This window comes from Rhinopithecus roxellana, chromosome 18 (assembly GCF_007565055.1).
Source record: "Rhinopithecus roxellana isolate Shanxi Qingling chromosome 18, ASM756505v1, whole genome shotgun sequence".
Lineage (NCBI taxonomy): Eukaryota > Metazoa > Chordata > Mammalia > Primates > Cercopithecidae > Rhinopithecus > Rhinopithecus roxellana.
The window spans coordinates 49,132,546-49,159,821 of NC_044566.1; the positions used below are offsets into that span (position 1 = coordinate 49,132,546).

Sequence of the window (27,276 nt, forward strand, 5' to 3'; positions counted from 1 at the left end):
TTCATTGATTATGTTTGCCTCTTGATGAGCCCTTTAATTTTGAAAACATCTGACCTTCAGTTGTGGAAATTTCTTTTCAATTCTTTGATTCCTCTCCTTGGTTTCCTTATCGGGAATTCTCCTTGGCATTCTTAGTAGTGGGTCTTCTGGTTGGATTCTGTATATCCTTTGTCTTTTGTCTTCTTTCATTTCTCTTTCAATTTTTAAAAGCTTTTTGGGAGAATTATTAAACACAATTTTCTTTATATTGATTTTTGTAAAATTGATAATAGTCTGATTATTTATTTAATAAAATCTTGTTTAGGTTTTTAGAGTTTTAAAAGTTCTATTCTCTCAGTTACTCTCAAATTTCCTCAAGGGTTATTTTTGTTTGTTGATTGCAGATTTCTTTATCTTTCCGATTTTCTTCAAATGTCTGTCAGTAAGTGTTATACAATTACATTTAAGAATGAAAATTTGATATTAACTGGTTATTTTACTTGTTAGTTGATGCAGTTTCTTCCTAGCCTCGATGGTCTTTACATTTTGGCATGTTTTTGCAATGGCTAGTACCAGTTTTTCCTTTCCATGTTTAGTGCTTCCTTCAGGGTCTCTTGTAAGGCAGGCCTGGTAGTGACAAAATCTCTAAGCATTTGCTTATCTGTAAAGGATTTTATTTCTCCTTCACTTATGAAACTTAGTTTGGCTGGATATGAAATTCTGGGTTTAAAATTCTTTTCTTTAAGAACGTTGAATATTGGCCCCCACTCTCTTCTGGCTTGTAGAGTTTCTGCCGAGAGGTCTGCTGTTAGTCTGATGGGCTTCCCTTTGTGGGTAACCCGACCTTTCTCTCTGGCTGCCCTTAAGGTTTTTTCCTTCATTTCAACTTTGGTGAATCTGGCAATTATGTGTCTTGGAGTTGCTCTTCTCGAGGAATATCAGCACTATTCACAATAGCAAAGACTTGGAATCAACCCAAATGTCCATCTGTGACAGACTGGATTAAGAAAATGTGGCACATATACACCATGGAATATTATGCAGCCATAAAAAAGGATGAGTTTGCGTCCTTCGTAGGGACATGGATGCAGCTGGAAACCATCATTCTTAGCAAACTATCACAAGAACAGAAAACCAAACACCGCATGTTCTCACTAATAGGTGGGAACTGAACAATGAGATCACTTGGACTCGGGAAGGGGAACATCACACATAGGGGCCTATCATGGGGAGGGGGGAGGGGGGAGGGATTGCATTGGGAGTTATACCTGATATAAATGACGAATTGATGGGTGCTGACGAGTTGATGGGTGCAGCACACCAACATGGCACAAGTATACATATGTAACAAACCTGCACGAAGTATAAAAAAAAAAAAAAAAAAAAAAGAATGAAAATTTGACTGCAAACTTTGTATCAGAGATTATAGCCCGATATCTTGCTTTTTAGGGTATAGTCTAGAAATCTGGTTGTTTCCCTACAGAATTCTCTCAAGTTTCTGCTTTCTTTTGATCATCCTTTCTTCTCACATGTACTTAGGCTGTAGCTTTCTCAGTCCTCTTCAATTCTGTCACGTAGAATTTTTCTAGCATTTCCTCATCCACTCCAGTTTTCTTTGGCTTTGTAGATTTATGGCTATTTGGGAACCTGAGAAGGCATGGAATAAGTTGATGTGATCTGATTACCGTGTTGAACTGGAAGCATCTAAAAAAGTATAAATCTCATGTCTTTTTACAGTTGCTTGAAAGTTAAAATGTAAAATAATTTGATATTACCTCACCAAAAGATAGCTGTTTCTTTTATTTCCTAAAAGAGTCAGTACTATCTACCTGACTTTTGAAGTCAGAGTGGCTTTGGATATTGATCTTTTTAAAGAGAAATCACTTTGAGGTAAGAATAATGTAAAACTTTTACATATTTAATGTATGTAACTTGGTGAGTTAGAGATAAGTATATAACCATGAAACCATCACCATAATCTATGCCATAAACATATTAATCACCTCTAAAAGTTTCATATTATTTTGCAGTAAGAACATTTAACGTAAGATTTAGCAAATAATGTCACTGCAAATTTTAAGTGTTACAAAATATTAACTATAGGCACTGTACTATACAGTAGAGTCCTAGGACTTGTCTTTTATAACTAAACATTTTTATCCTTTGACTAATACCTCCACATTTTGCCTTTCCCCTAGCCCTTGGCAACCACCATTCTATCTGCTTTTATGAGTTTGATTATTTTAGATTCTTCATATTAGTAGTATGATGTAGCATTTTTCCTTCTGTGCCTGGCTTAGTTTACTGAGCATAATGTCTTCCAGATTCATCCATGTTGCTGCAAATGACAGGATTTTCTTTTTCAAGGCTGAATAATATCCCATTGTATGTATATGCCACATTTTCTTTATTTATCCCTCTGTCAACAGGTATTTAGGTTGTTTCTAAATCTTGCCTATTGTGAATAATGCTTCAGTGAGCATGACAGTGCAGAAATCCCTTTGTGATCCAGACTTCAGTTTCTTTGGATATATACTCAGAAGTAGGATTTCTGCTATCCACTGGTAGTTCTGATTCTTTAAGGAATCCCCATACAGTTTTCCACAGTGGTTGTACCAATTTACATTCCCACCAACAGCTTATAAAGGTTCCTTTTTCTCTGCGTCCTCACCAACATTTGTTATCTTTTTATTTTTTATAATAGCCTAACAGATATGAGGTGATATCTCGTTTTAGTTTTGATTTGAAAATCCCTGATGATTGGTACTGTTGAGTATGTTTTCATATACCTGTATGTCTTCTTCAGAGAAATGTCTACTCAGTTTCTTTGCCCATTTTTATGGGACTTTTTTTGCTATTGAGTTGTGGGAATTCCTGATATATTTTTGACATTAACCCTTTATCAGATAAATTATTTTCCCCCATTTTGCAAAGGTTTTCTCCCATTTTGAAAGTTACCTTTTCATTTTTTTGATTATTTCCTTTGCGGTGTAGAAGTTTTCTAGATTGATGTGATATCACATATCTATTGCTTGCTCTTGTTGCCTGTCCTTTGGTATCATATCCAGTAAATCATTGCTGAAATCAACATTATGGAGCTTTTCTTGTATGCTTTCTTCTAGAAAATTTATGGTTCAGGACTTCCATTTAAGTCTTTATTCCATTTTGAGTTGTTCTTGTGTACTGTGTAAGAGTAAGGGTAAAATTTCATTCTGTTGTATATGGATGTCCACTTTTTCCACCATCATTTGTTTAGTCTTGGCACCCTTGTTGCAGATCATTTGATCTTACATGCCTGGGTTTATTTCTGGATTCTCCACTTTGCTCCATTGTTCTATATGCCTGTTTTTATCCCAGGTTATCCTCTTTTGATTGCTATAGCTTTGTAATATATTTTGAAGTCAGGAAATGTGATACTTCCAGATTTTCCTCTGATCAAAATTGCTTTGGCTATTCAGGGTCTTTTATGGTTTCATATACATTTTAGGATTGTATTTTTTGTTTCTGTAAAAAAAATGCCACTGGGATTTTGATAGAGGTTTCATTGAATCTGTAGATTGCTTTGGATAGTGTGAACATTTTGATATTCTCCAAATCAAAATATTTTTGTTTGATATCCCAAGTTTTTCCATGAACATGGGATTTTTATTTATTTATTTGTGTGTGATTTAATTTCTTTCATCAGTGTTTTACAGTTTTTGTGTACAAGTCTTTAACCTCCTTGGTAAAGTTTATTCCTGAGTACTTTGTTCTTTTTGATGCTATTGTACGTAAGATTGTTTTACTTTCCTTTTCAGATAGTTAATTGTTTATGTATAGAAACAGAACTAATTTTTATATGTTGATTTTTATAACCTGTAACTTTATTAAATTTATTAGTTATAATACTTTTTGTGTGTATGGACTTCTTAGAGTTTTCTGTATGTAAAATCATGTCATCAGCAAACAGATGATTTTATTTTTTCTTTCCAATTATTTCCTTTACAAAGTAAAAAAAAAAAAAAAAAAAATTTCTTTTTATTGCCTGGTTGCTCTGGCTACAACTTCAGTACTCATTTGAATAGAAATGGTAAGAGTAGATATCCTTACTTGTTCCCAATTCAATAAGATCTTTCTGTTTTTCACCACTGAATGTGATGATACTTATGGGCTTTTCCTGTAAGGCCTTTATTTTGTTAAGTTCCTCCTTTACCTAATTTGTTAAGTTTTTATTATGAAAGCATGTTTAATTTTATAGAGTGCTTTTCTGCATCTATTGATATTATCATGTGATTTTTATCCTTTATTCTATTAATATGATGTATCACACTGATTGATTTTCATATGTTGAGCCATCCTTGCATCCCAGGAATAAATCCCATTTGGTCTTGGTGTATGACCCTTTCAATGCGCTATTGAATTTGGTTTGCTGTTATTTTGTTAAGGATTTTTACATTAATGTTTAACAGGGATCTTGGCCTATTTTCTTTTCTCATGGAATCTTTGTCTTGGTTTGTATTGGGGTGCCGGGACTCATAAAATGAGTTTGAAAGTGTTTCCTCTTCTAGTTTTTGAAAGAGTTTAAGAATATTGGCATTAATTATTTAAATGTTTGATAAAATTTACCTGTGGAGCCATCTGATACTGGGCTTTTACTTAGTAGGTGGTTTTTGATTACTGATTAGGTCTCCTTATTTGTCCTTGATCCAATTAGGCTTTCTATTTCTTCGTGATTCAGTGTGGTGGGTCTTGTGTTTCTAAGAATGTATTCATTTCTCCTAGGTTATCCAATGTGTTGGTATGTATTGTTATATATAATAGTTTATTATTATTTATTTCTGTGGCATCAATTGTAATGGCCCCTCTTTTATTTGACTTGTTTGAATCTTTTTTTCTTAGTCTGGGCAAGAACTTGTGTATTTTATCTTTTAAAAAAACCAACTATTTGTTTTATCATTTTCTAATTTTTTTTGTTTTCTAGTTTGTTTATTTCTATTCTAACGTTTAATATTTTCTTTCTTCTGTTAGCTTTTGGCCTGGTTTGTTCTTTTTCTAGTTCTATAAAGCATACAATTAGGTCATTCATTTTAGTTTTTGCTGTTGTTGTTGTTAAGGTAGCTGTTTATAAACTTCCCTCATTTCTTTTGATGCATCCAATAAGTTTTAGTATATTTTTTATTTTTATTTTTCTCAAGATATTTTGTAAATTTCCTTTTCATTTCTTTTGGTGAGCCAATAGTTGTTTAGAAGTGTGTTTTTAAATTTCCATGTATTTGTGAATTTTCTCTTTTTTTGTTATTGATACCTTGTTTGATTTCATTGTGGTCAGAAAGATACTTGGTATGATTTTAATCTTTATAAAATAAAGATTTGTTTTGTGACCAAGCATGTGATCTATCCTAGAGAATGTTCTATATGCACTTGAGAACAATGTTTGTTCTACTGCTGCTGGGTAGAATGTTCTGTACATTTCTGTTAGGTCCATTTGGTTCATAGTGTTATTCAGGACAGCTGTCTAATTTTCTGTATGATCAATCCATATTGAAGTGAGTTATTGAAGTCTACTACTATTGTTATCTTCCTGTTGAACTATTTTTTTCACTATATAATGATCTTTGTCTCTTGTGACAGTTGACTTAAAGGCATTTTCTATGTTATAAAAATAGCTACCCCTGCTTTATTTTGGTTACTATTTGCTTGGAGTGTTTTTTTTCCATTGTTTTACTTTCAGTCAATGTGTCCTTAAATGTAAAGTACTTCTCTTGTAGACAACACATAGTTGAATCTTATTTTTATATTTATTTTTTATAATACATTTTATATATATTAAGTTTGATCCACTTAAATTATTGATAAGTAAAACACTATTTTTATATTGTTAGTTGTCTTCTGTTTTATAGTCCTTTTGTTCCTCTTCCTTTTTGCTGTTTTATTATGTGAGCTTTTGTAGTAATAAGCTTTTATTCTATCTTTTATATCTACTATACTTTTGTAATTACCATGAGGTGTACATAAAACTTCTTATAACAGTCTGTTTTAAGATAGCATATCTTGGATAACATACAAAAACTTCATGTTTATTACACACTTTTATTGATGTGATAATTTACTTTTTATATTGTGCATTATTAATATTTTTGGTTATACTTATTAAAACTTTTATCTTTTTACTTTATATTAGGATTATAAGTAATTTATACATCTTCATTACATTATACATTGTTATGTATTAGTCTGTGTATTTACCTTTACCAGCCAAGATTTATATTTTCATATACTTTCATGTTGCTGTTTAGTATCCTTTTGTTACAACTTGAAGAACTCCCTTTCACACTTCTTATAAGGAGGACCTGGTGTTGACATACTTCCTTAGTTTTCATTTGTCTTGGAACATCTTTGTCTCTCATTCATTTTTAAAGGACATTTTTACCAGATATAGTATTTCTGGATGGCAGCTTTCTTTCTCTTTCAGCACTTTGAATATAATATCCCGCTCTCATCTTGCCTGCAACATTTCTGCTGAAAAATCTGCTGATAGTTGTATGGAGATGTATATATGTGATGAGTCATTTTTCTCTTGCTTTCAAATTTGTCTTTGATGTTTAACAATTTAAGATTAATTTCTCCTAGAACTCTTTAGGTCTCACCTATTTGAGTTCTCTCATGAATTTGAATGTCCATTTTCATCTTCAGGTTTTAAAAAGTTCAGCCATTATTTCTTTAAATAAGCTTTCTGTTCCTTTTTCTCTTCTTCTTCTGAACGTCCCATAATGCATATATTAGTTTGCTTGCTGATGTCGCTTGCTAATCCATATATTAGCTTGCTTGCTGATTAGTCTGCTTGCTCTTAAGTCTAGTGGGATTTCCTCACACTTTTCTTTCTTCTCTAATAATTCAAAATGGCATGTCCTTGAGTTTATTCTTTCTTCTGCTTAATTGAATCTGCTGTTGAAACTGTTTTTTAGTTCAGTCATAATAACTGCAGCTCCAGAATTTCTATTTGGGTCTTTTTTATGGTTTCTATCTCTTTGTTGAACTTCTAATTTTGTTCAGTTATTTTACTGATTTGTTCTCTTGTAGCTCACTGAGCTTCTTTAAGATAATTGTTTGAATTCTTTGTCTGGTAGTTATAGATCTCCATTTCTTTAGGGTTGGTTACTGGAACTTTATTTTGTCTTTTTGGTGGTGTCATTTTCCTGATTCTTTGTGATCCTTGTATCTTTGTGTTGGTGTGTGTGCAACTGAAGAAGCAGTCAACTCTCTCCATCTTTATAGACTGCCTTTGGCAGGGAAAGCCTTTCACAAGTAATCCTGGAAAGAGATTCTGAGCAGGACATTTGACAAGGTCTGCAGGTGACACTGTTGATGAGGTCCATGGGTGGGTCAGGTGTCAGGGTCTGTGGGTAAGTAGATTTGTGTCCAGGGTCTTTGTATTGTGGATATTGACCTTTATTATTTATTTTTCTATGGGCAACCTGTGTCTTTTTTGGAAGTAGTGGTTATAGCTGTTACCAAAGATGTTTCTGAATTACTCTTGCTTGTCCCTAAACATAGTGTATTTATCAAACTAAGAAATTAACATTTATACAATACAATTAACTATAGTCTATACTTTACTCTTTTTTTTTTTTTTTTAACTGGTTTTTCACTGTGTCCCCTTTTTGTTTCAGGATCCAGTCTAGGATACCACAGAGATCATATTTCTTTAGTATCCACCAATCTGTGATGGTTTTAGGTTTTCCTTGATTTGCATGACCTTGACAATATTTAAGAGTAATGGTCGATATTTCATGGAACACTCATTATTTCCCTAATATGTTTTCACAGTTAGAAGAGCATTAGGGATATTAGGGGAAAATACCACAGTGGTAAAGTACATTTATCATAATATCAAAGGTACATGATATCAACATGACTTTAAATGGTGATGTGTGAACCTTGATTACATGATTAAGGTGGTGCTTGCCAGGTTTCTCCACAATTACTACTTTCCTCATCCATATTGGTTTCAAGCAAGTCACTAATTCTGTCATCCAGTCAAGGGGAAAAAAATTAAATTCCATCTCCTGATGGAAGAATATGAAAGAATTGTAGACGTATGTTAAAAGCCACCATAGTAATTAATATGTTAGGGATACTACTTTGAGTCATTTTAACTGTCCTACTCCTTGTTAAATGAGTGGCTTTTGGCCACTCATTTTTTGTATTCATCATTGGGTTTTGCCTGTAGCAGGTCTAACTAGATGTTCTAGTTATTGTTTTTTTTTGTTGTTGTTGTTGTTTTTTTTTTTTTTTTTTTTTTTTTTTTTTTGAGACAGAGTCTCGCTGTGCCGCCCAGGCTGGAGTGCAGTGGCCAGATCTCAGCTCACTGCAAGCTCCGCCTCCCGGGTTCACGCCATTCTCCTGCCTCAGCCTTCCTAGTAGCTGGGACTACAGGCGCCCGCCACGTCGCCCGGCTAGTTTTTTGTATTTTTAGTAGAGACGGGGTTTCACCATGTTAGCCAGGATGGTCTCGATCTCCTGACCTCGTGATCCGCCCGTCTCGGCCTCCCAAAGTGCTGGGATTACAGGCTTGAGCCACCGCGCCCGGCCTCTAGTTATTGTTTATCTCATTCCATCTTTAATTTAGAATTCTGCAAGAAATATACTTTTCTCACCCATTTATTGATTCAGTCATTCAGTTGACTATTGACAATATTATGGACTCATGGATAATTATTTTATTCTTTGAGGTATATAGTCCAGTATTATTATTTATTGTTTCTCAAATTGTTGCAGTTTTGGCCATTGGGAGCTCTTTAAGGTTGGCTCCTGTTACTTTGATGTGTCCAGTTCTAGTTATTATTATCATTTTTTAAACATTTTCATGCTTCCTGTTACTGTAAGATGCCCCAAGCACATCTGTAATAGATATCAAGCTAACCAACAGTGAACATATCAGTAATCTCAGAAACACATATTAAATGTTAACAGACTATGCTAAATTCCATGGAGAATAATGAAAGTTTAAGATATTTCCGCCTTTGAGTACACTATAATCTACTTTTTCAAAGGTAAAACAAACGAATAAAGATGATTCAAAACACATGGCAGTGCAAAATTATGTCAGTAAGGGCTGGAGAAGCTCTCAGAAGAGGAAAACGTACCACCAAGTTTAATATACCAAGAAAGGAGGTCCAGGGAAATATATATGGTTTAGTCAAGTGAAGGAAGTATTAATATAGGGTATGAGAAGCCACAAGTAACAAAATCATCTTAGATGAAATGGACAAGTTTTTTGTAAGATAAAATTTACTAAATCTTATATTAGAAGAAACAGAAAATGGGAATAGTTCTGTATTTGTTAACTAAATTGAATTTATAATTCAGAGCCTTCCCACAAAGAACACTCCAGATCCAGATGCTTTCATTAATGAATTCCTTCAAACATTTAAGAAGAAATACCAGTCTTAAACAAAGGCAGGAAATAGAGGTGGGGAGAACACTTCTAGTCATTGTTTGAGAGCTTCATAACTCTAATACCAAGTCCTGATAAAGACATTATTTTAAAAAAATCACACATTGATATTCTTTATGATCATAGACACAAAAATGTTTAACATACAATTAGGAATAACACATAATCACTGCAGTGATGTGTTATTATGTATTAACAAACAATAATACATTCTGACAAAACTGAATTTCAAGTATGTATGCATTCTTTAATATTTAAAATCAATCCACAACAGAAAAAAAAGTTACCTTACTAGTTACAGAGACAGCATTTTATAAAATTCAACCTCTAATCATGATAAAAACTCAATCAAACTAGGAATAAAAGGTATCTTTCTTAATCTGTTAAAGGGAATCTATGAAAAACCTTCAACTAATGATGTTAATAATGAATACCTTCCCTCCAAATCAGGAAAAGAGATATGGGTGTTTTCTTTCACCAGTTCAACATTTTAGGGGGTCCTAACCAATGCAGTCGGGCCAGTAAAAGAAAAAAAAAGTATATAGATTGGAAAAGAATAATAAAAATACTTGGAGACAGCAAGTCAAAAATTTACTTTAAAAATTGTATAGAAAATCCTAAGGAATCTAAAAAAGATCTATTTGAACTTAGCAAAAATCTCTTGAATTTATAAGGTTTCAGGATACAAGATAAATGTAAAATATCAATGCTATTTCTATACAGTAAGAAACATTTGGTACATGAAATTGCAAATGGAAGACTCTATATTAAGATTTTTTTCTTCAAAATATGTGTATGTTTAACACAGTTCCAAAAGTTTGATTTTTTTTGGTGGAAATTGATAAATTGGTTCTAAAATTTATACAGAATTATAAGGACTTATTACTGTCAAATTATTTTGGAAAAAGAATGACAGTGTTGGGGGACTAGGTTTCTGATTTCAAGACTTCTATAAAAGCATTGATAAGAAAATATGGTATTAGAAAAGGATAGACAAATTGATCAATGGAACAAAATATGTTGTCATGAATAGACACAGACTTATACAGTAAATTGATTTAATAACAAAGCAATTTTGTTACATATAGGAGAAAGGCTCATTAAGAAATGGAGACTGGGTGTGGTGACTCACGCCTATAATCCCAACACTGTGGGAGGCCGAGGTGGGAGAATTGCTTGAGCCCAGGAGTCTGAGACCAGCCTGGGCAACATAGTGAGACCCTATCTCTAAATAAATAGTCAAAGTAGCTGAGCATGGTGGCGCACATCAGTAGTTCCAGCTACTTGGGAGGCTGAGGCAGGATTGCTTGAGCTCAGGGGTACTAGGTTACAGTGAGCTATGATCGTTGCATAGTATATGTTCTTTTATGCCTGCATAAAAGAACTGTACTACTGCACTGTAGCCTGGGCAACCAGAGTAAGATCCTGTCTCTTGAAAAAAAAGAGAGGGAGGGAGAGAGAGAGAGAGAGAGAGAGAGAGAGAGAGAGAGAGAGAGTCAGTTGCTAGAGCAATTCTTTTAACTATTGAAACAAAATGAACCTTAACACCTTCTTCAGGCCATACACAAAAATTGATTCAAAGTATATACTTTGAATTAGATCTTTACATGAAAGTAAACTTTGTAAGATTTCTAGAAAAAGTCAAAAGATGATAACTATTTCTTAGGATACTAAAAGCACTCACATTATAGAAAAAAATCAGTAAACTGTACTCCACAAACATTAAAGAGGCCCTATAAAAATTTTTTTAATAGGTAAGCCACAGAGAGGGAAAATATTAATAGTTTGCAATACATATGTATGAAAAAGGAATTGAATATAGAATATATAACAAACCTTTACAACTCAAAAAATACAAAGAAAATATTTCTTCCAATTGACAAATTACTTAAACGAACCTTCACAAGAGAAGATAAGAATGTTTAATAAACATTTGAAGGCATAATAATGACATCACTAGCCATGAGGGAAATGCAAATTTAAGTACCACTTCACATCCATGAGAAAAAGCTAAAAATAAACGGACTGAGCTCACTAAACATTGGTGAGGACATGGTAATACCGAAATTCTTGTACTGTGCTCCTGAGGGTATAACATATTACAGCAATTTTTGAAAACGAATGGGTCCTTATAAACTTAAACATGTATCTTAACTATGCCCTGGCAACCTCACACCTATTTACTTAAGAATGAAAGGATATATGGCTTTGTATAAGAACATAAAGCCTTGATAAGAATGTTCATAATAGCTTTGTTTGTTAATAGCCAAGTACTGGATCAAGCCAAATGACCATAGACAGAAGAATGGATAAGTTATGGTAAATTCATATAATGTAATATTATATGTAGTAGGTTACTAGTCATTTATACAATGGAATACTTATGAATTAACTACTGGAAGATTTAAGAAGAATTGTAATCGTTACCTTGAACAAAAGGAACCAGGCATAAAAGAACATATACTATATGGTATATTGTATGATTATATACGAAGTTCAAGTATAGGCAAAGGCATTTATGGTGATAGACATTGGAATTTCACATTTGAGTGGGGCTTGACTAGAAGGAAACTTTCTGGGGTGATGGAAATGTTTTGTATCTTGACTTGTGTGTAGGTTACTTGGGAAGGTATATTTATCAAAGCTTGGTGAACTGTACACCTAAAATCAGTGCATTTTACCATATATTATACTCACTGAACAATAAATTAAAGCTAGTCTTTGATAGTCTCTATTGATCTTTGGTGAAAGATATATCAAACTTAGATTTTCTGTATTCATAAAACATAGGAAGGAATGTGGCATTTCTCAAACTTGGCGTATCTCAAAGTAAAGTCACTATCATTTTACACTCCCTAAGCATGCAGACATATACCCTCTCCCCTCTTGAATCTCCCCACATTCTATCAGTGTTCTTACAATCTCCCCCACACGTAGGCTCAAAATATTCCTATAATCTTTGACTACATCTTTTTTTCTCATTATCCATTTCATCTAATTGATGGAATTTTTTTCTCTGCATTTTTCTTCCATCCAATCCTACCTTTATATTTCCACTGCTATCTAATTGACCTATTCAAATAGCAGTAGCCTCTTTTCTTATTCTAAACTTTGATGCCACATTCATCTTCAAAAACACTTTTAATTGAAATCTGATACAAATCTGATACTTCTGATAGCTCTAAACCAGCCTACAAAATTTCAAATTTGTTATTCTCAATTTCACACTCATCTTATTCTCCAACTCCATAAAACTCCACTCTGTATGTCACTCACCATGTGTCATGATTTGTCTCATCTCTACTATTTTGTTTATTATTGTGAAATAACGAATATATGTGCCTTCTTACAATATTTGTTAAAGCTACCTTCAATAAAGGTACAAATAAATTGTAAGCAATAAGTTAGTTGGGGGACTGTTCCATCATTTTCTTAGGTTATATGAAGACACTGCTGGTGAAGCTTTATTTTTTACTCATTTGTTTAATAAGAATGTAGTGCACTGTGCTGGACACAGTACAAGATTTGTTTGCAAACATAATGTACGTGGTCTCTGCCTTGACAGAACATGAAGCTTACCATATTAGAGAGGAATCCAAAAATTATTTGGCTTACGGTTCTGCAGCCTATACAGGAAGCATGGTGCTGGTGTCTGCTCCTGGTGCAGCCTCAAGAAGCTTACTATCATGGTGGAAGGCAAAAGGGAGCAGGTTCATCACATGATGAGAGCAGGGGCAAGAGAGAAAAGGGAGAGGTCCCAGACTCTTTTAAACAACCAGATCTTGCATGGACTTAGTGAGAATTTGCCTATCACAAAGGGGATGGTGCTAAACCATTCATAAGGGATCCACCCCCCCATCATCCCATCACGTCCTACCAGGCCCCACCTTCAGCATTAGGAATCACATTTCAACGTGAGATTTGGAGGGGACAAACATCCAAATCATATCAACCATAAACTTCTAGCTAGTATTTATTCTTGTAGTTCATCCTGAAAAGAGCCCAAAATGAGTCATCCTCAGGCTATAATGGAGATAAACATTTGAACTAAAGTGAATACGGCAGGGCACTGTGACTCACGCCTGTAATCCCAGCACTCTGGGAGGCTCAGGCAGGCAGATCATTTGAGGTCAGGAGTTCGAGACCAGCCTGGCTAACATGGTGAAACCCCATCTCTACTAAAAGTACAAAAATAGCCAGGTATGGTGATGTGCTTCTGTAGACCCAGCTACTCGAGAGGAGAAGGCAGGAGAATGGCTTGAACACGGGAGATGGAGGTTGCAGTGAGCTAACACCACTGCACTCCAGCCAGGGCAACAGAGTGAGACTCCATCTCAAAAATAAATAAAATAAGTGAATGAATGCATAGATGAAATAATTCTTAAGATGTAACTCTAATTATGTACATCCACTACTCAAGAACTTACAAGGGCTCCCTATTTTCCAAAGATCAGACCTAAGTTCTTCACCAGAAATATCTGCTCCCACCATCCTCTGTAATCTCAAAACAGACTATTTCTGGCCAAAACCCTTGGATCAAGTAGAAATAGTCTCCTCATTATGTTATATAGTGAATCTCAACTAGAGGTGCATCATAGGTGCATGGGGTGTCACCTATGACAAAAGTGATACATGACATCTCTCTTGCCCTCTTTCTCTGATCAGCTGCTACTTTGTGAACCACCCTATGGAGAGGCCCATTTGGAAAGAAACTGAGGGATGTTTCCAAGACAACAGCCAGTAAGAAATTTGGGCCCTTTGTCTATTAGCCTATGAGAAACTAAATCCTACCAACAACCAGTGAGCTTGGAAATATATTCTGTCCAAACTGAGCAGATGCTGCTCTAGTTGAGATGACTGCAGGCCTGGCCATGGCTTTGACTGAAGCCTTATGAGAGATCTGGAGCTGGAGGACCCAGCTAAGGCATGCTCAGATTCCCAACTGTTGTTTAAGCAAAATTAAAATGGGGCCAGGCCTGAAAATTCCTGAGCAAACAAAACCAGAGGCCTTAAAAATAGCCTTAATCTTGCTTAAATTGCCAACATAAGCAAAACTTAACTCGGGTCACTTCTGATAAATGCTTATGTTAGAACTAAAACTTAACCCCAGTGCATTATAAGCAGCTAACGAACATAATTACGTTACTAAGGACTTTCCAAGAAGGTACCAAAGAAAAGTCCATTTTGTAATTGCAAACCAGTCAAATAATTTTATTTTACCTTAGCATTTTCCCAATAAATACTTGCCTCATTCTGTCATTGAGACACTAAACCTCTTGCAATCTGGTGTTCTCCAACCATAAATTGTTTCTTATTCAACTCTTTAAAATTTTATGTCTTAAATTTTAATGCAGTGATAGTTAATTTTATGTTGTCAACTTGGCTAGGCCATGGTACCCAGATATTTGCAAACAGCAGTCTAGATGTTACTGTGAAGATGTTAAAATTAACATTTAATTAGTAGACACTGAGTAAAGCAGATTACTTTCCATAATGTGGGTAGCCTTATCTAATCAGTTGAAGCACATAAGGCAAAACAGACTGAGGTCTCCCAAGAAAGGGAATTCTGCCTCCAGACTGTCTTTGGATTTGAGCTGTAATATTAACTCTTCCCTAAATCTCCAGCCTGCTGGCCTACCCTGTAGATTTTGGACTTGCCAGTGCCCATAACTACATGAGCTAATTCCTTAAAATATCTTAAATTCTCTCTCTCTCTCTCCCTCTCCCCCCGCCCCGCCCCCCCACCCCGTTGGTTCTGTTTCTTTGGAGAACCTTGACCTTTGAGATAGAACTGATAGGATCTAAAATCCAGAGTCACATCTAAATCCTATATGGGTGAGACTCAAGGCACAATTTATCTCAAGGCAAATTGCTCTCTTGCTATGAACCTGTGAAGTTAAACAAGTTATGCGCTTCTAAAATATTAATACAATGATGGGACTGTGCACAATGGATTATGCCTGTAATCCCAGCACTTTGGGAGGCCGAGGCAGGTGGATCACTTTGAGGCCTGGAGTTCGAGACCAGCCTGGCCAACATGACGAAACCCTGTCTCTACCAAAAACACAAAAACTTTAGCCGGGTATGGGGGCAAGCACCTGTCTACTCAGGAGGCTACTCAGGAAGCTGAGGCAGGAGAAACGCTTAAACCCAGGAGGTAGAGGTTTCTGTGAGCCGACATCCTGACACTGTATTCCAGCCTGGGCAACAGAGCAAGATTCTGTCTCAAAAATAAAGTAAGATACAATGATGGGACAGACATTGGATAGACATTTCCATTCCAAAAGGGAGAAATAGCAAAGAAGAAAGGGGTAACAGGTCCCAAGTCTAAAACCCAACAAGGCAAACATTACATCTTAAGACTTGAAAGTAATCTTTTACTTCGTGTCTTCCCTTCAAGACACACTGGGGTGGGTTGGGTCTCCAAGGCTCCAGGAGACCTTTCTATGACAACATTGTTGAGCATAGCCCATGAAGAAGCTCTCATTGGTTGGAGTTCTCTCAGGCTGGAGATGCATGCTGTGGCTCTACAATAATGGGATTTTATGAGTGAAGCTGCTCCCATGGCTGCACTAAGGATTGCCCTACTGAGGCCTCTCTGCAGTGGCTCTGACCCCACAGTTCCACTAGTCATTGCGCTAGTGAAGGGTCTCTGCCATGGCCCCACCTTTGTGGCAAGCAAGTTCCTGCCTAGGTCCCAAGGCTGCCTGAGACATCCTTTGACATCTCGGCGGAAGTAGCTGTGCCTCATGGCTCTTGCACTCTGTAAGCCTCAGAATTACGACCATATGGAGGCTGCCAAGGTTTACAGCTGCAGCTGGGTCCACTCAAGCCACAGCTGGGGAGGCTGAGGAATGCTGTACCAGAATATGGGGAGTAGAGACTTGAGATTGCCCTGGGCAGTGAGTCCCCAGATCCCCCAGGCACCCTGGGTCCCTTCCTCAAAACCATCCTGCCCTCAAAGCCCTTGCAGTCTGGGCCCGTGATGGGAGGGGCAGCCTCAAAGATCTTCAAATTGTGTTTAAGGTCATTGGTCCATTGTCTTGATGAATATCACCTGGTTTTCTTCTAGCCCTGTTAATCTCCTTACCAAACAGTCACTTGGTCATGCCCTTGGTTTTCTCTTCTAAATACACTTATTTTTTATTCTCCACATGTCCAAGCTGAAAATTTCCCAAATGCTCACAATCTGAGATAATGGAAAATTCAGAATTTACTCCACCAAATATTCTAGTTAATTGCTCTTAAGTTCTGCATTTCACAGAGTCCTAGGACAGGATTATAAAATATATTATAAATTCAGCATAATTCTTTGCCATTTTATAACAAGGACGGCCCTTCCTCCAGCTTCCACTACCCTGTTCCTTATGTCCATCTGAGATCTCAACAGAACGATCTTTACTGTTCATATTTATACCAACGTTCTGTTCACAACCACTTAAATAATCCATAAGAAAGTCAGGCTTTCTCTAGTCTTCTGCTTCTTCTTAGCCCTCACCAGAATTGCCCTTAATGTTCTATTCATGACAGTACAGGCTTTTTCCAGCAATTACCCATTACCATTCCAGCTTCTACCCATTACCCAATTCCAAAGCTGTTTCTACATTTTTACGTATTTATTACAGCATCATCCCATTCCTCTGGTACCAGTTTCTGCCTTTGTTTGTTGTTCCTATAACAAATACCATTGATTAGGTAATTTATAAAGAATACACATTTATTTTCTCACAGTCCTGGAGGCTAGAAAGTTCAAGATGAAGGCACCAGAAGATTCCGTTGTCTGTGGTGCCGGCTTCTCTCCACTTCCAAGATGGTTTCTCTGGAGGGGGGGAGTATTGCTGTGTTTGCACATGGTGGAAGACAGAAGGGTCAGCTACCTGAATGCTGTGTGAAGCCTCTTTTATAAGGGCCTTGATCACATTCATGAGGGAGGAGTCCTCATGGCCTAATCATCTCTTAAAGGCTGTACCTCGTCATACTATCACATTGGCAAGACCTGAACACATTTCAACCCTAGAACTCTCCTTGATTAGACCTTCCACGGCTGGGAAATAGGGAGAGTATAGGGGAATTCAAGCCACTGTGGGCTTTTAGCTCCTCTGTTCAGTGCAATATTGTATGGGTCTGGCAAGGACAAAGTAGTGTGGCTCAGTGAACCCTTGCAAAATGAATGTATTCAGAGGAACTATATGTTAAATTTATAAATGATGAGATTCCTGCCAACCTTTTTTTGAATTAAAGTCCCAAATATGGGGGCAAGAAGAATGTTCATTAATGCAATAAGACATTTCTAAATGAATGTTACAAAGCAAACAGTCTTTGCTTTTATTGCTTCTAGGGAATTATAGCCACCATCATTTTGTGGCTCTGTGCTTGTAAAAGTACAGTACATCTTTTCATTATACTTTCCAGAGTAAAAGGGCGTGTGGTTTCTGTCCACAGTGACAGACCTGTTTTCTTGAACAGTACCCAGGAAAGGTCACATTGGAGATTTGAGTCTCAAGCCCTATGATTTAAATTTGAGGCTAAGTTTAAAATTGACATGTCTAGAGCTTGCCAAGCTCCTTTAAAAGCCATGGTGTCATTTTGGATTACAGTTGAATAGAACAGGACCCCATGGGATCATGTACCTCTCTTGGTAGCAGTACATTGATTTTCTTTGTACTATTACCTGGCTGTGTTGTTAGGTTAGGTATCTACTTTCATACCAAATCCTGGAAAATAATGTCTAATTTCATGAACCTGTTTTTTTCTAAAGTATATGATATTCTGGCTTTTAATTATAATAGAATTTCTATAAATGCCTAATCATGTCTGTGTGTTTACTTATAGTTGATCTTAAATTCTGTCTTCGTCACTGAAGCCTTCTTGATTCCATTCATCCCCAACAGAGAGGATCTCCAATTCCTCTGAGCTTCAGAACACGTTTTCCATCACCGATAACACCCATGATCTGTTATACAACAATACTACTACTATTTCCTAATTTTTTTTTTGCAACAGAGTCTCACTCACCCAGGTCTGAGTGCAGTGGTGCAATCTTGGCTCACTGCAACCTCCACCTCCTGGGTTCAAGTGATTCTCATACCTCAGCCTCCTGAATAGCTGGGATTAATAGGTGTGCACCACCACACCTGGCTAATTTTTCTTTTTTATTTTTGTTTTTGTTTTTGAGACGGGGTCTTGCTCTATCACCCAGGCTGGAGTGCAGTGGTGTGATCTTGGCTCACTGCAAGCTCCGCCTCCCAGGTTCATGCCATTCTCCTGTCTCAGCCTCCCAAGCAGCTGGGACTACAGGTGCCTGCCACCATGCCTGGCTAACTTTTTGTGTTTTTAGTAGAGATGGGCTTTCACAGTGTTAGCCAAGATGGTCTCCATCTCCTGACCTCATATCCACCCACCTCGGTCTCCCAAAATGCTGGGATTACAGGCATGAGCCACCACGCCTGGCCAATTTTTGTATTTTTTGTAGAGTCAGGGTTTCACCACCTTGACCAGGTTGGTCTCGAACTTCTGGACTCAAGTGATCTGCCTGCCTTGGCCTCCCAAAGTGCTGGGATTACAGGCGTGGGCCACTGTGCCTGGCCTGATAATTTGTTTTTGAGTGGTATGAAGTAAACAGAATGCTAGTGTATGAGGGTTTTTTTTTCTTTTTTTTTTTTTTATTATTATACTTCAAGTTCTAGGGTACATGTGCATAACGTGCAGGTTTGTTACATATGTATACTTGTGCCGTGTTGGTGTGCTGCACCCATCAACTCGTCAGCACCCATCAACTCGTCATTTACATCAGGTATAACTCCCAATGCAATCCCTCTCCCCTCTCCCCTCCCCATAATAGGCCCCGGTGTGTGATGTTCCCCTTCCCGAGTCCAAGTGATCTCATTGTTCAGTTCTCACCTATGAGTGAGAACATGTGGTGTTTGGTTTTCTCTTCTTGCGATAGTTTGCTGAGAATGATGGTTTCCAGCTGCATCCATGTCCCTACAAAGGACACAAACTCATCCTTTTTTATGGCTGCATAGTATTCCATGGTGTATATGTGCCACATTTTCTTAATCCCGTCTGTCACTGATGGACATTTGGGTTGATTCCAAGTCTTTGCTATTGTGAATAGTGCCGGCATGAACATACGTGTGCATGTGTCTTTATAGCAGCGTGATTTATAATCCTTTGGCTATATACCCAGTAATGGGATGGCTGGGTCATATGGTACTTCTAGTTCTAGATCCTTGAGGAATTGCCATACTGTTTTCCATAATGGTTGAACTAGTTTACAATCCCACCAACGGTGTAAAAGTGTTCCTAAATCTCCACATCCTCTCCAGCACCTGTTGCTTCCTGACTTTTTAGTGATTGCCATTCTCACTGGTGTGAGATGGTATCTCATTGTGGTTTTGATTTGCATTTCTCTGATGGTGAGTGATGATGAGCATTTTTTCATGTGTCTGTAGGCTGTATGCATGTCTTCTTTTGAGAAATGTCTGTTCATATACTTTGCCCACTTTTGGATGGGGTTGTTTGTTTTTTTCTTGTAAATTTGTTTGAGTTCTTTGTAGATTCTGGATATTAGCCCTTTGTCAGATGAGTAGATTGCAAAAATTTTCTCCCATTCTGTAGGTTGCCTGTTCACTCTGATGGTAGTTTCTTTTGCTGTGCAGAAGGTCTTTAGTTTAATTAGATCCCATTTGTCAATTTTGGCTTTTGTTGCTGTTGCTGTTGGTGTTTTAGACATGAAGTCCTTGCCCATGCTTATGTCCTGAATGGTATTCCCTAGGTTTTCTTCTAGGGTTTTTATGGTATTAGGTCTAACATTTAAGTCTCTAATCCATCTTGAATTAATTTTCGTATAAGGAGTAAGGAAAGGATCCAGTTTCAGCTTTCTGTATGAGGTTTTAAGAAGAGTTGCTATTCATTTCACATTCCTCTCACTTAGTTTAGATCCATTGGTTCAAGTCTTTTTTCCTCATTCTTTGTCAAGCTCACCTTTCTTCTTTCATGCAAAGATAAACTAGCTCTGTTTTCCTTTGTTCTTTTTCCTTTTTCCTTGCGTAATAATCCTAGGCTCTGGTTCTGTAGAACTTGAAAATACCATCAATCATTTTCCCTTGTTTCTTTATTCATGACTGAAGCTTTTGTGGCCAAAAATCCAATAAACTAAAAATTTCAAAAGTTATGCGTGACCTTACTGGCTCCATCATTTTCTAGTCTTATCTAAGGGACTTTTGCTCGTGCAATGGGGCCATGAGCTAAAAGGTTCAGGACAGACAAAGTCTATGGCATCCAAAGCTATCATTTCAAGGAATGTGTTGAAGCATTTATTTGGTGAGCAGTAACCCCACAACACAGTGTGAGAGTGGGTACTGGGACAGCTGGTGGTGGGTAAGTTAGGGGGGTCTCTGTGTTGGCACTGGAACCATCAGAAACAAACATAGAGATAGTTGACTAAAAACGAGAATGGAAATCCAACTAGAGCCCTTGCTTTGTCACCCTCAGCCATTAAGGTGGATGTTGCCACAACGAGATACAGTAATATCACTCAGTGATAGCCACAGAGGATGTGGACTCAGTTCCTGACGCAATCAGGAAAACCAAGTGTTCTCATTCATCAGGACAGTGGAGGAACTGTGGGTCACATGGAAGGGCCAGAGGAAAATGAGAAGTTTGCAGTGCCAGCCTTGATGTAGCGCTGCACATAATCCCACACCAAACACAAAGGAGCTTCTCAGTTTCCAGCAAGTTCTCTCTCTTTGCCTAAGGAAGAAAAGTTGGGAGAAAAAAATATACTGTTTAAAGCTGGGCATTTGTATTTATGTGGGCCTGACTCAATAAGACAATATTTAATATAAAACTAAAGCAAATTAGGCAAGACAAGTTCTTAATTAATTAGTAATATTTGAATTAATTTAGTATGTTGCAGCATTATCTGTTCTCTTGTCAGTTCTGTTTGGGAAATATTTTTCTAAATCACCAAGGCTACAGAGTGAGATGAGGGAAAGTACCTGCCCTGAGGCCTTTGAACTTTGATGGTTACAGGTTCTAAGCCTGAGTTCAGCAATCTGTGCATTGAGTTTTCTCATCTGTAAAATGGAGCCAATACTTTTCAATCACAGTGTTTTTATATTAAAGATCCCAGATTTAAAAGCCACTTGCACACTGCCTTATATCTGGTAGGCACTCAGTAAATACCGTCACCGCTCTTGTGCTCATACCCTGCCCACAGTTATTCAATCCCAGCCTAGATAAGAGGAGAAGCAGAAGTTTGCTTAGTTATAAATACTCCTGACCTTTAGAAATTTCTAAATACAATATTGAAAGGTTACCGTCCCACTCTGCCATTGATGAATAAGATGATTTGGGGTACAAAATTGATAGAAATTAATGACATCATGCTGATAATACATACAAGTGATAATAATACCATTACAGACAGTAATGGTACTTTAGACATTTCCTAACGGTGTGCTTTTCTTTGCTTCCAGAAGCCTCTGGTATGTCAGAACCACGCTGTCTTCCATGGGACTTCCTTTGTGAAGAGCATCCATTTAAAAGACTTTTATGAATACATGGTTTCAATCAAGTCCCCAAAGAACACATTTATCTTCTGAACTGCTGGCAGTTTTAAGGTTTGTGTTAATTTTTTCATTTTTCTTACTGAAGATATTAATTTTAAGGGATTTTTTTAATGGAAAATATTTATACTCTATTTCAGTTAAAACTCTGGGAGTACATTTTAAATATTTTCATTCCCTAATTTCATTGAAAGTCAGATATAAATGAAAATAAATATCTTGTCATACTTATTTGTGTATACTCTGTGGAATGCAACAAGGATATTAGAAATAAAATATACCCCACGTTGGCTTAAAACAAATTTTATTTTTGTGTTTATAAATTCTTGCTGAATAGATTCAATAAATTTATGCCAAGCATCTACATATATCAGATTTAGTTAAGTACTTTCAATTGTTTAAGACCTTGTGGATAAATTATATTTTGAAACATTGAAAATCAAAACTGAATTTGTCAATATCAACTAGTATTATCATTTTTCAAATTATAAAACTCAGTGCCCTGAGTGTTTCCATTTAGTTCTACCAGAGGATATTCACCATATGATTTATAAATGGTAGAATAGGACTTGTTCGGCATTTTGTATGTGTGTGTGTATGTGTACTAACAGTTTGAAAAATTACTAACAATATTGTTGCTTACTCATGGAAAAAGCTTGCTAGCAGAGCAAGCATTTCATTTTGGAAATACATGTTTGCTGTTGAGATAGTACCAAGTAAAACACTTTTACTTTGAAGGTACTTTCTGACAAAGACCTAACCAAGGGCTAAATTCAGTCCATGCATCTTTCAAAGCTGGAAAAAGAAACAGGATATGGGATAAGGCTTGGTACATTGAATGGATAAAAACTAAATGAAGAGCAAAGGAGAAGGATCACAGTACTTTCTAGCATGACACATCTTTTCCCATAGGCATTTATTTCATTTGGTGGTACTGTTATTCTGTCCACAGTGACAAATGCTTTCTCCCTTAGTAGCCCTTTACTGTGGTTCTACTTTTTTTATTTCTTTTATTTCTACTAAGAATCAAAGTAGATTTTACTGTAGTGCTGGGCTAGACTCCAGTTTTCCCACTGTACCCTTCATTGTTGGGCCTCATGATTAACCACCATTGAACAGTGAGGCAGGGGGTATTTACTAGGGTATGGGGTAGATGGGAAGTTGTGCCTCCATCCTCAGCTTTCTAGCCTGTCAATTCAGTAGGATATCACAGTGTGTTGGAACCTAATAACTGTATCCATAGAAACAGAAGTGCTGGGCACGATGTGAGAAGTTACCTAAATGCTCCTACCTAGTCTACAAGCAAGATTCTGCGTGAACTGTCTGAAACCAATAAAAATCCATTTGTTTTCAAACCTTCATACCCAGGGATCCAATTTCCTTTTTCTCTTAGTTTTTTTTTATTTTTTTAATTTATTGTGATTAAAACACACACACACACACACACACACACACACACAACATGAAACCTACCCTTTAACAAATTTTTAAGTGCATACTTTAATGTTGCTAACTCTCTCCGTGCTGTACAGCAAATCCTTACAATTTTTTCAACTTGCATGACTAAAATGCTATACCTGTTGTAAAGCAACTCCCTGTTTCTCCTCCCTTCAGCTCTGGCAACTATAATTTTACCTTATTCTATGAGTTTGACTACTTTAGGTACTTCATATGAATGAAGTCATGCAGTATTTTTCCTTCAGTGACTGGCTTGTTTCACTTAGCATAATGACCTTAGTTTGTTCATGTTGTCACATACGACAGGATTTTCCTTGTTAGGCTTAATAACCTTCTGTTCTACATATAGACCATGTTTACTCATTCATTTGTCAGTGGGCATTTAGGTTGTTTCCACATCTTAGCTATTGCGAATAATGCTGCAGTGAACATGAGTGTGCAAATATCTCTACAAGATCCTGTATAAAGTTTTTTTGATATGTACCCAGAGGTGAAATTGCTAGATCATATGGTAGTTCTATTTTTAATTTGTGGAGGAATCTTCATACTGCATAGCAGAAGTACCATTTTGCATTCTTACCCTCTGTGTACAAGGGTTCCAGTTTCTCCAGTTCCAGTTTCTCCACGTCTTTACTAACACTTGTCTATTTTTTTAAATAATAACCATCTTAAGAGGTGACATTTCATTTTGGTTTTGATTTGCATTTCCCTGATAATTAGTGATTTTGAGTATCATTTCATGTGTCTGTTGACCATTTGTGTATCTTCTTGGGAGAAATGTCTATTCAAGTCCTTTGCCCTTTTTAAAATTATATTATTTGGATATTTTGCAGTTGAGTTGTAGGAGTTTATTACATATTTAATATATTAACCCCTTATCAGATATATGGTTTGCAAATTTTTTCCCATTCTGTAAGTTGCCTTTTCACTCTACTGATTGCTTCCTTTGCTGCATAGAAGGCTTTAATTTGATATAATTCTACTTGTCTATGTTTGTTTTGTTACCTGTTCTTTTCTTGTGATGTCTAAGAAATCACAGCCAAGACCAAATATTATGGAGCTGGGTTTTCTTCTAGTAGTTGTGTAGTTTCAAATCTTACATTTAATTCTTTAATTCATTTTGGGTTGATTTTGGTGTATGGTATAAAATAAGGATCCAGTTTTTTTCTGTGGCGTGTGAATATACAGTTTTCCTAACACAATTTATTGAAGAATAAGTTCTTACACTTTTGTGGAGTCTTGGAACCCTTGTTGAGTATAATTTGACTCTCTATGGGCTGATTTCTGGACTCTGTATCCTATTCCATTGGTCCATGTATCTGCCTTTATGTCAGTACCATGCCATTCTCACTACTGTAACTTTATATATTATAGTGTTTTCATCTTGCATGACTGAAAGTCTATATATAATATATATTAATTTTTATATAGAATATGTTATATAATATATAACATATATTTATTATTTTATAATTAATATATTAATTCTATATATTATACATATACATTATACATTATTACACACATTATATATGCATATACATTATATTGTATGAGTTATATATTATATATAATATAATATATGTATAATATATCGTATATGTATATCATATATGTATGATGTATAATATATAATATGTATATATAATGCATAATATATCTATTATAATATATTATGTAATATATAATATGTATTATATAATGTATTATATATTATGTATGATATATAATATGTATATATAATATGATATATAATATATAATATATGACATATGTATAATATATAATATATAAAGAATTATATAAAATATTAAAATATAATTATAAATTATAAAATAATTATATAAATTATTAATAATTATTAATAAATAAATTATATAAATAAAAATATAAAATAATTATAAAAATATAAAAATAAAAATATTATTAAAATATAAAATATTATATATAATATATGTATAATATATAATATATATAGGATAGAGAGAGTGCTGCATACTGCTGTTGAATTTGGTTTGCTAGTATTTGTTGCCAGCAAAAAAATTACTAGTATTTTGTTGAGAATTTTTGCACTTACATTCATCAGGGATACTGGCCTGTAGTTTTCTTGTGGCATAGTTGACTTTGGTATCAGGCTTATGCTGGCCTCATAAAATGAGTTAGGAAATGTTCCATCCTTTTCAGTTTGTTAGAAGAGTTTGAGAAGAATTAGCATTAATTCTTCTTTAAATGTTTGGTAGAATTATCTGGTGAAGCTATCTGATAGAGGACTTTTCTTTGTTGGAAGATTTCTAACTACTGACTCAGTCTCCGTGCTAGTTATGAGTCTGTTAAGGCTTTCTATTTTTTCTTTATTTAGTCTTGGTAGGTTGTATGTTTCTGAAAATGTATCCGTTTCATCTAGGTTATCTAATTGGTTGGCATATCATTGTTCCTTGTAGTCTCTCATAATCCTTTTTATTTCTGTGGTATCAGTTGTAATGTCCCCTCTTGCATTTATGATTTCAAGTCTTTCTCAAGAAAGCCAGTGTAATTTCTGACCCCATATCATGTTGATTTATTTATGTTTCCATGGAAAAAGAAAATTTATTGGTCAGACTTCCCCTATATCATCAACATAGTCTCAGTTCTTAAATCATCCTTTTTCTCTATGGGAGAGATAAGCTCATTTTTAAAACTTTTCCTATAAATTTGAGTAATCCAAAATTTTAATTATCCTCACAGTTCTTTCCTGAGTCTCTTAAGTTCCCTACATTTCACTTAAGTTTTGAAGGCCAAATAGGTTGAAGGAACGTTAAAATCATCTGTTGATGTTTCTTCATCAGGGCAGTATTGGCATTTTAAGTGGGACAGTTCTTTGCGATGCAAGATTGTCCCATGCATGTTAGAATGTTTAGTAACCAGCTGGGCGCAGAGGCTAACGCCTGTAATTGCAACAGTTTGGGAGGCCAAGGCAGGTGGATCACCTGAGGTCAGGAGTTCAAGGCCAGCCTGGCCAACATGGTGAAATCCCGTCTCAACTAAAAATACAAAAAAATTAGCTGGGCGTGGTGGTGGGTGCCTGTAATCCCAGCTGCTTCAGGAGGCTACAGCAGGAAAATCGCTTGAACCTGGGAGGTAGAGGTTGCAGTGAGCCAAGATCACGCCATTGCACTCCAGCCTGGACGACAAGAGAATGACTCTGTCTCAAAAAAAAAAAAAAAAAAAAAAAAAAGAATGTTTAGTAACCATGGTTCTCAGAAACCAAAGGCCAACATCTCCTCCAACCCCAGTTATTGTAATAACCAGCTTCAAACCTTCTTTCTCTTGTCCAGCAGTAGAGGTCTGTAACTGCCCAGACTACAGACACTTCACTTCAAGCTGACAGTGCCAAAATTGGCAGAAAGATGGAGCTGGGTGTAGCCCCCTTTTTCTAACTCTGGGTACCATTCTCTTTCCACTTTATTGTACTTCTACTCTGAGCTTACATTTATTTTTTAGCTGCCTAGAAATACACTAACATACATAAATGGATGGATAGACTCTTTTGAAGAATCGGAAATTCTGGTTTGGTGTTTAAAGGAGATAATTTTTCTCGATATAGGGACATAGATGGGGGGAAGATAATATTGGAACTCAGTACGGGAAAATGGCAGAGGGAGGACAGCTGTGGGGATGGAGGGAACAGCCAGGCTTGGACTTCAGGAGAAGTGGTGGGGCTGATACCACAAAGGTGGCAGGTCAGTTACTGAGAACAGCAGGGGCAGAAAATCTGAAATCTGCGAGAAGACTGGGAAAAGGTAAGTCATAAGGTAGTTTTTGTGTGTGTGTGTGTGTGTTGTTGTTTTTTCT

General features: G+C 36.1%; 1 protein-coding gene across 3 annotated transcripts in view; it reads left to right on the forward strand.

Annotated features, from left to right (window-relative positions):
- Nucleotides 1-27,276, forward strand: part of ENOX1 (ecto-NOX disulfide-thiol exchanger 1) — a 587,079-nt gene that overhangs the window by 277,910 nt on the left and 281,893 nt on the right. For all 3 annotated transcript variants that reach the window (XM_030922273.1, XM_030922275.1, XM_030922274.1), the window contains one exon: nucleotides 21,898-22,041. The gene's annotated coding sequence lies outside the window, so the exon portion shown is untranslated. The remainder of the gene's footprint in view (nucleotides 1-21,897; nucleotides 22,042-27,276) is intronic.